At 43.9% G+C, this 9,259-nt stretch overlaps 1 long non-coding RNA gene across 1 annotated transcript; it reads left to right on the top strand.

Moving 5' to 3' along the window:
• Positions 1–559: 559 nt before the first annotated feature.
• On the top strand, positions 560–5,674 carry LOC105468576 (uncharacterized). The gene is made up of 3 exons (XR_979530.2): positions 560–837; positions 3,843–3,943; positions 5,475–5,674. It is a non-coding gene; the product is annotated as an uncharacterized lncRNA (long non-coding RNA).
• Positions 5,675–9,259: the final 3,585 nt, after the last annotated feature.

Below are 9,259 nucleotides of genomic sequence, written 5' to 3'. Positions count from 1 at the left end.
GATAAGGAACATCCCTGCCTGTACTGTACTGCTTTTCCCTACCCTCATTTCCAGAGGTGCTAACCAGACCTGTCACACTCCGGGGTCCTCACTCTCAGCCACTGTGCTGTACTTGGATCAGGCCTGGAAGTTGGGGGTGGGTGGGTCGGGGGAAGAAGGGAAAGAGCAGACTGCACCCTTGCTACCTGGCACCTAGCTCTCAGACTGTAATTTCTCTTTGGGATGCTCTCATGCCGAGCCCATGTCTGGCCCATAGCAGACATTCAATACTTATGTTCAATACTTATGCCAGCCCTTTTCTCAGTCACTCACAGCTTTTTTGATTTAGGAATCTTTTTATTTAATTTTTTTTTTTTTTTTAAATTTTGTAGAGACAGGGTCTTGCTCTTGTAACCCAGGCTGGTCTTGAACTCCTGGGTTCAAGTGAACCTCCTGCCCCGGCCTCCCAAAGTGCTGGGATTACAGATGTGAGCCACTGCACCCGGCCTGGTGTAGTAGTCCTATCTGTCTGTCAGAGGAGGGTGTTACCTTGGCTCAGAGCCTTGCTTAGGTAACGTGGAAGGACCCAGGGTACACAAGGTAGGTGGCTGTTCTCCGGAAATGTCAGTTTCTGGGCAGGGCTTAGGTGTCTGCAGTCCCTAGTCCCACCCCTGGCCTTGCATTCCAGCTCAGCTGGTGGAAGGTATAAATTTCAGCTGCTCTCAGCCCTGCTGTGATTTCTAAAGCCTTCTAACAGCAACATGAAGTTGGCAGCCTTCCTCCTCCTTGTGATCCTCATCATCTTCAGCCTAGAGGTACAAGGGCTTCAGGCTGCAGTGAGACCATTGCGACTTTTGGGTAAGTCCAGGCAAAAAGTAGCCCAGTTCATTTTTCCTTGAATGAGGGGGCCAGAAAGTAGGACATCAGGGACCAGTGTGTGCTGGGAAGGAGAGGGGAAGAAAGGAGAGAGGAAAAGGTCTTAAAGGGCTACTGCAGGGACCCTCCAGTGCTACTCAGCTCCCCAGAGCAGAATCTCTTTTCTTCTACCTCCACTTTCCCCCACTCCTTTCCCTGGGTCACCGCTCCATTTGGACTCTCTGTACCTCCCCTCTTACCCCCTCATCAGCCACCCTCTGACTCCTGCCATCTCCCTCTCCATAAGCTTCTTCCTCTCTTGCTACGAATAAATTGGATCACCTAGAGAAAATATTTTCTTAATCATGTTAAACATTAATCATCTCAATCTCTTCTTTTCCTTTTACCAACATTCTCAAAGGAGTAATCTTAGTTCTCTGTCCTTACTTCCCAATAAGTCATTCCTTGACCCCTTGAAGATGGCCTACAGCCTCCAGCCCTGCCCCATCACTCTCCTGAAACTTCTCTTCCAGATTCTGTGGACAAATCTCATGACTCCTCAGTCGCCAAGTCTTTAACCTCTGTAGTGTCTGACACTGCTTGCTACCTCCTCAGTTCTCAAACTTTCTTTTCTCCTGCATTATCCTTCATGGTATTTTATTCTTCTCTCTAAACATTATTGGATTCAGTTATTACTTTCTTTTCTTCTTCGCTCTCCTTCCCTCAACATTAAACTGGTTGCCAAATACTGTCCATTCTCTGAAAGTGTCTCTTGCATATGTTCTTTCGTTCCCCTGCCATCTCCCATTGTCACGCAGTATTTCCAACCCCGATGACCTCATGTCTGGGCCATGCCAGGAGCTTCCTAACAGCTCTCCCTGCCCCTGTCTTTCTGCTGCAGTTTGCTTGCTTGTTGCATTCTGTTCCATTCTAGGCTCTCATACCAGAATAATCTTCCTAATTAAACATCAATCACATCCCTGTCTTGATCTATCAAATGAAATCCAAACTCCTAAGGCCCTCAAGATCTGCACCCCCCACGCCCCGTAACTTTATCGATACCCTACTTACTTTTCCTGCTTCATTTCCAGCTATTCCCTAACACTTACCCAGCCCTCCATTTGCCACTCCTCCTGTGTTCCTTGTATTTCAGGGTGAGGAGTGAAGTGGATGAGGTACCCAGGGTGCAAACATTAAACGGGTACTCACCGCCAGCATTGTGCAAGGGCCTCCTGGAATCGCATGCCCTAGGCACCTCACTTGCCTCACCCTAATCCTGGCCCTGCATTTCCCCTTGTGAATTGTTGTTAGTAATTCTTTTTTCTTCTCACAACACTCCACCCATGCCCCTCAGTTCTGACTTAAAAAGATACCTGCACTTCAAAACTCACCTTTTCTGATTAATCTAATTGGAAGTAATGTCATATTCTCTGAGCCTTTTTTTTTTTTTTTTTTTTTTGGCAGGATCTTGCTTTGCTTTGTTGCCCAGACCAGAGTGCAGTGGCACAATCATGGCTTACTGCAGCCTAAATCTCCTGGGCTCAAGTGATCCTCCTATCTCAGTCCCCCAAGTAGCTAGGACCACAGGCATGTGCCACTAAGCCCGGCTAATTAAAAAAAAAATCAAAAACTGTAGAGACTGGGTCTCAAACTTCTGTGCTCAAGCGATCCTCCCACTTCAGCCTCCCAAAGTGCAGGGATTACAGGCATGAGCAACCACGCCCAGCTGAGACTCTTCAATTCTTCAAATACACCACTCTTAGGACACTTGTTACATATTGCTTTGTTTTTAGTACTTTGAATATGTCTTATCCATATTGTTAGACTCTAAGCTGTTTGTCTTACATCTTTGTATTTGCTGAATAATTTCCTCTGTTTTATACATAGTAAGAAATCAACAGATATATACTTAATAAGTAGATATTATTGATTTAATAAGTCAAACTGCTGTGAGTGGTGAAGAGGGATCTTCAGCCTGCTCACCACAAATCAACAAAAGCTACGGGAAGCATGGGGGGATGGTATTGATTTTCTCTGAGGTCTACAACTACATTGAAGATATCCCACCAGGTCCCCTTCTTACACCCCTCAGATACTGCTAATCAGTCCTAGCACTCATTCTCTTTGAACCTGGACAAGGTGTCTGACCCTTCTCAAAACAGCATCAGACAGCCACCTCCATTGACTGAAGTTGACAATGGAGAATAAAACTCATTACCCCTGCTGACTCCAGGGGCCTCTTTTTACAGATGAGAAAAGTCCCAGAAAGATCCAGAGACATAATCAGGTAAAGAAATTCCTGCTAACAGCTGAGTAGCCAATCAAAGTACAGTACATATTCATCCAGAGTTCTGAGTATGTTTTCCTAGAAGCCTGTGCGATCCTAACCAACTCTTGGAACCTACTTCATTGGTCCTCAAAGAGCTTGATGTTCTGGGAACTTGGGAGCCTCCAATCAGGTCCGGAATGACTCCTTGAAATTTGGAGATATGTACTTATGTCAGGATGAGCTTCACCATGTGGGATAGCAGAAGGTGCTCAGACCGAGGAGCCAGGCAAATTTCAGTTGAATCTCACTTCTGTACCCACTGGCTAGCAAGTCACCTCTTTGAGCCCCAACTGCCACACCTGTAAAGTGGGCCTAGTAAGACTCACTGCATGGGGTGACCGCAAGGGACTCCCGATGACACGTGGTAAGTGTGAGTCTCTTCTTCTCCACTCTATTCCCTGCAGAGTGGGGAGTGAAGACGTTTAAGTGGGCTTCTTTGCACTTCCCCTCCACAAACACAATTATCCCCATCTCTAAAGTAGACCTTTTTTGAGATCATGTGAATGCATTGCCTTTAACTGGAATGTATAAGATGTTAATGATATTATTCTGCAAGTAATAAATCATATTGCATAATGAATGAAAAGAAAAATGTAGAACTGACTTCTTAATCAAGGACTGTTCTTGTCGCATCTGTCTCAAAAGTATGGTGGTTTTCAGCACATCTGTTCTTCCATAGGTACCTGCGTCGAGCTCTGCACAGGTGACTGGGACTGCAATCCCGGAGAGCACTGTGTCAGCAATGGGTGTGGTCATGAGTGTGTTGCAGAGTAAGGACAGGTAAAAACACCCGGCCCTCTCTGCTTTCCCAAACGTTGTTCAGTCTAGGTAGGTTGTGCACTTAGCCTCAGTGGGACTTTCCAGAAATGAGTAGGACAGAAACCTGTCTCCCTCTTCCCCCAACCTTCCCAAGAAAAAGATGCATCCATCACAAGATGGTGGTTTCCAGACCTTTAAAATAATTCCCTAACCCAGTATGTCCTGGAGCAAAATCAGACTATTTATTTAAGCAAAATGATAAAAATCACACATAATCCCCCACCTCAAAACAACGTCTGCTTAACACTTTGGTGCATATTTTAAACATACACAAATATATAATATTTATATAAAAATGAGATAATCTTGTGCCTTTTTTTTTTTGAGACGGAGTCTTGCTCTGTCACCCCAGGCTGGAGTGCAGTGGCATGATCTCAGCTCACTGCAAGCTCCGCCTCCTGAGTTCACGCCATTCTCCAGCCTCAGCCTCCTGAGTAGCTGGGACTACAGGCGCCAGCCACCGTGCCCGGCTAATATTTTTGTATTTTTAGTAGAGACGGGGTTTCACTGTGGTCTTGATCTCCTGACCTCATGATCCGCCCACCTCGGCCTCCTAAAGTGCTGGGATTACAGGCCTGAGCCACCGTGCCCAGCCTCAAACAACTTTAATGTCAATACTAATGCTTCTATCCCATCATCTTTGATAGAAGTTCATCATCTATGCTCAGATACTTAGCAACCTTTAGTAATACATGTTTAAGATATTTCTTATTTTGATATTATGAATAGGACTGTAACAAGTACTAAACTGTATACATATTTGTCCTTGGGACAAATTCTAAGATGTAAAATTGATGACTAAAGAGTATGTTCATTGGCCGGGTGCGGTGGCTCATGCCTGTAATCCCAGCACTTTGGGAGGCTGAGGCGGGAGGATCACGAGGTCAGGAGATGAGACCATCCTGGCTAACACGGTGAAAACCTGCCTCTACTAAAAATACGAAAAAATAAATAAATAAATTAGCCGGGCATGGTGGCGGGCACCTGTAGTCTCAGCTACTCAGGAGACTGAGGCCGGAGAATGGTGTGAACCCGGGAGGTGGAGCTTGCAGTGAGCCGAGATTGCACCACTGCACTCCATCCTAGAAAAGTATGTTCATTTTAACCCTGTGATGTACACTGCCATGTTGACTTATGAGAACCCCTTTTCTGTGAAAATGTCTCGGGGGCCTCACAGGATAATTTATTTGTTTTCAGTAGCCATTAGTTGAAAAATGCGTAATAAAAAGCTACCATAATTCAGTTTTGATTATAAACTAAGTTGCACTAAACACAAAAGAATCAGCACACACTTTAAATAAAAACCCTTTGTGTTCAGAATGTATTATTTGGCCAATCCACCTGCAATCCTTGGGGTGCTTAGGGCCTGGCTGGCTCTTTGCAGGTGTGATTGATTTCCCAAATCAGGAACTGTTGCCTCTTGATTGTATTCTGTGGACCCAGGTCCCCAAACCAGCAGGTCTGGGGCATAATTTTTTTGTCTTTTTCTCAGATGAAGAGTTATCTTAAGGATCATCTTTCTCTAAGATAAGCATCCCTTCTTGAGTTCCTATCTTCCAAGATGTGACTGTTTGGAGTACCTTGACTAAGAAGATGGATGAAAATGGCGAGCCTGTGGATAGGGACTACAGGGGATATGGGAGGCAGGGAAGAGGGGTTGTTTCTTTTAATAAATCATCACTGTTAAAAGCACTCATACTATTTGAGTTATTTGGTTAAAGGTGAGGAGGAGGGGGGAGAAGGACAGATGAAATTTGTTGCGTACTGACTATCAACAAGGACCATGTTAAATTCTCCCTAGACATTATCTAAGTATCCTTAACAATCTTTTGACTGCACTTCTTTTTTTTTTTTTTTTTTTTTGAGACGGAGTCTGGCTCTGCCGCCCAGGCTGGGGTGCAGTGGCCAGATCTCAGCTCACTGCAAGCTCCGCCTCCTGGGTTTACGCCATTCTCCTGCCTCAGCCTCCCGAGCAGCTGGAACTACAGGCGCCCGCCACCTTGCCCGGCTAGTTTTTTGTGTTTTTTAGCAGAAACGGGGTTTCACCATGTTAGCCAGGATGGTCTTGATCTCCTGATCTTGTGATCCGCCCGTCTCGGCCTCCCAAAGTGCTGGGATTACAGGACTGCACTTCTTATCATCACCATTTGAGGACACTGAGGTTTGGGGCAAAGTCATATAGCAAGTAAGTGTCAGGGCCTAAACTATAATCTCATGTCAAATGCCACATAAGGCCTATGCATTATAGTATGGTAGTCAGGAGCCCTGACTCTGAATTTCAAACCCAGGCCCACCACACAGCCATGTTGCCTTCAGTGAGAATCTTCGTCTTTCTGTGATTCAGTTTCTCATATATATAATAGTACCTCATAAAACTACAAAGATAAAAGAGGGTCATGTATAATACTGACACATAGAAAGCATTCAGTAAGTGTTAACTACAATGATTATTAACACAGTAGTACCCCTAATCCATGGGGGATATGTTCCAAGACCCCCAGTGAATGCACAAAACCATGGATAGTATCAAACTCTACATATACTGCCATGGATAGCATCGAACTCTATATACATGTGTTCTGTCCTATACATACATACTTATGATAGAGTATAATTTATAAATTAGGCATAGTAAGAGATTAACAACAACTAATAATAAAATAGAACAAATAAAACAATATGCCAACATCACTACTCTTATGCTTTGAAACCATTATTAAGCAAAATAAAGGTTACTTGAACACAAGCACTGGGACAGTGGATCTCATAATTGAGATGGTTATTAAGTGACTAACGGGTGGGTAGCATATAAGGCGTGGGTATGCTTGACTAAGGGATGATTCACATTCCAGAATGAAATGGGACGGCGCAAGATTTCATCACACTACTCAGAACAGCAGCAAGTTGAAATGTATGAATTATTTCTGGAATTTTCCATTTCGTATTTTTTTTTTTTTTTTTTGGACAGAGTTTTGCTTTGGTCACCCAGGCTGGAGTGCAATGGTGCGATCTCGGCTCACTGCAATCTCTGCCTCCCAGGTTCAAGTGATTCTCCTGCCTCAGCCTCCCAAGTAGCTGAGATTATAGGTGTGTGCCACCATGTCCGGCTAATTTTTGTATTTTTAGTAGAGATGGGGTTTCAACATGTTGGTCAGACTGGTGTCGAGCTCCTGACCTCCAATGATTAGCCAGTCTCGGACTCCCAAAGTGCTGGGATTACAGGCATGAGCTACTGCGCGCAGTGCATTTCATATTTTCATACTGTGATTGACCACGGGTAATTGAAAAGGCTGAAAGCAAAACTACCGATAAGGGGGGGACTACTATATAATCAAATAGATAGTCTGATGACCCTGAAACAGAACTCAAGGCCAATCCTCCTTCCTAGCCTCTCCTGGTTCAATGTGTAATCTGGATACTGAAATCAAGCTCCTCTCTTCTGGTTTTCCCCATTACAAAATGTGGGAGGTAAAAATCAATGTGTTTATAATTTCTTGTCTATGTTCTTCACAATCACAGCCAGCCTGGGCTGCAATCTGATTTCAACCAATTTGCTGCCTGTGCAGCTTTGACCAACCGTTTATACTCTTTGGCACCATTTTCTCAACTGTAAAAGGGAGAAATAATATCTACCTCATTTGATGCTAAGACTTATAAAACTTTATAGTTTACAAAGCATTTTCACAAAAATCCCACTTGATTTGCACATCAACCAATGGCAAATAGGGGACCCTGAATAAAAAGTTAGTGAGTTCATTCACATTCCAGGGGCTGTGCTAGCCCTGGGCTACAACAGCGAATGAGACAAACGGGATCTGTGCCTTCATGGAGTTAACATTCTAGAGGAAGCAACAGATGATAAAGTAAGCAAATAAACAAGATAACTGCAGGTTATGGTAAATTTTCTGAAGGAAATAATCAAAGATGTGAATTAGAGTGAAATGGGGGCATGCAAGCCTATGTGAGTTAGGATGACCCAGACTCTCATGAAGGGATAAAAATGAAGTCTTGAGAGGTTTCCAAACACGAAAGGAGTGAAATTCCACTGAGGTTCCAGATCATCCGATGACAATGTGCTTAGCACTGCTTAAAGCCCCTCAGTCACTGTAGGACTATGAAAATGTGGAGAATTGAGGAGGAGATAGGAGATTTTCTTGGAAGAAGGCTTTTGCCATGGTGTGTTTCCACAGTTTCAGTGTGGGAAATGGGAGCAGGAGTGCTATTGTATAAACTCAAGCCAATGCAGGGTGCCTTCCAAGACCTTCCTCAGAGCTTGAGATATGTTTCCTTTAGTTGGTAATCATTGCAGAGTAGGGATATCCATTTCCTTAAAGGAACCACACTAATTCACAAGGGTATTTTCTACCAGAACTCAACAGACCGGTATCAGTATACTGTATTTTACAATTCCTGGACCATTCCAACCTGAATAACACAATACGTAGGTCATCCATATTGCAACTTAAGGTCAACCACACCAAACCCAGATCCTTCCCACAGTCTCTTTGAACCACCTGCATTGTGAAAATGACCACTCACATCCTTCTAGCCCAATGTGTAAGACAGCTCTTTAGTACTACTTCACATATTCTTGGTCTTACATTCTTACTCTAGCCTTTGCTACAGCAAGTAGTTTATCACAGGCATCTACTAGCTTAGCATAGGTCTAACTGGTGAGAGCCTTGCCTCAGATATGCATCCTAGTTTCCTCACTGTTGCCTCAGGGCTTCTTTGACTATGCAACATAGGACTCCTGCAGGAACCAAGCACAGATACATGCTCAACATAGGAACACCAGTGAATTAATGCCTTGTGGGCAACTTTTGACAATAGAGTCCAAAAGCTGACAGATAAATGCTTCCCCTCTCTGTTCCTTCAGAAGAAGGGTTTTGAGAGCTTCACAAGGCTTCTCAGAAACTCCTGAGGACTGAACAATCAGTCACCCCTTGCAACGGCCATCTCAATAGCACATATTGGTATTAATTCTCCTTCCTTCCTTGTTCATTCCTGGATAAACCACTCACCCATCAACGTCGTCTGAGGCTCTGATTTCAGGGAACCCAGATTAAAATATCCAACGACTAGGTTTCAGCTCCTGATCTTCTCTGAACAAATGCTTGAATACATTTCTTTACACGAATACACACACATACATGCACATATACCATGCACATATGGACACAGACCAGGAATAAGAAATAATATACCAGCACAATGGAATCTAAATCCAAACAAAAAAATTAACATTTCTCTCCAAGCCCAAAGTCTTCAGAAAAC

Source organism: Macaca nemestrina, chromosome 17, assembly GCF_043159975.1.
Source record: "Macaca nemestrina isolate mMacNem1 chromosome 17, mMacNem.hap1, whole genome shotgun sequence".
NCBI lineage: Eukaryota > Metazoa > Chordata > Mammalia > Primates > Cercopithecidae > Macaca > Macaca nemestrina.
Note: the sequence above shows the minus strand (reverse complement) of the source record. Positions and strands in the feature narration are given on the sequence as shown.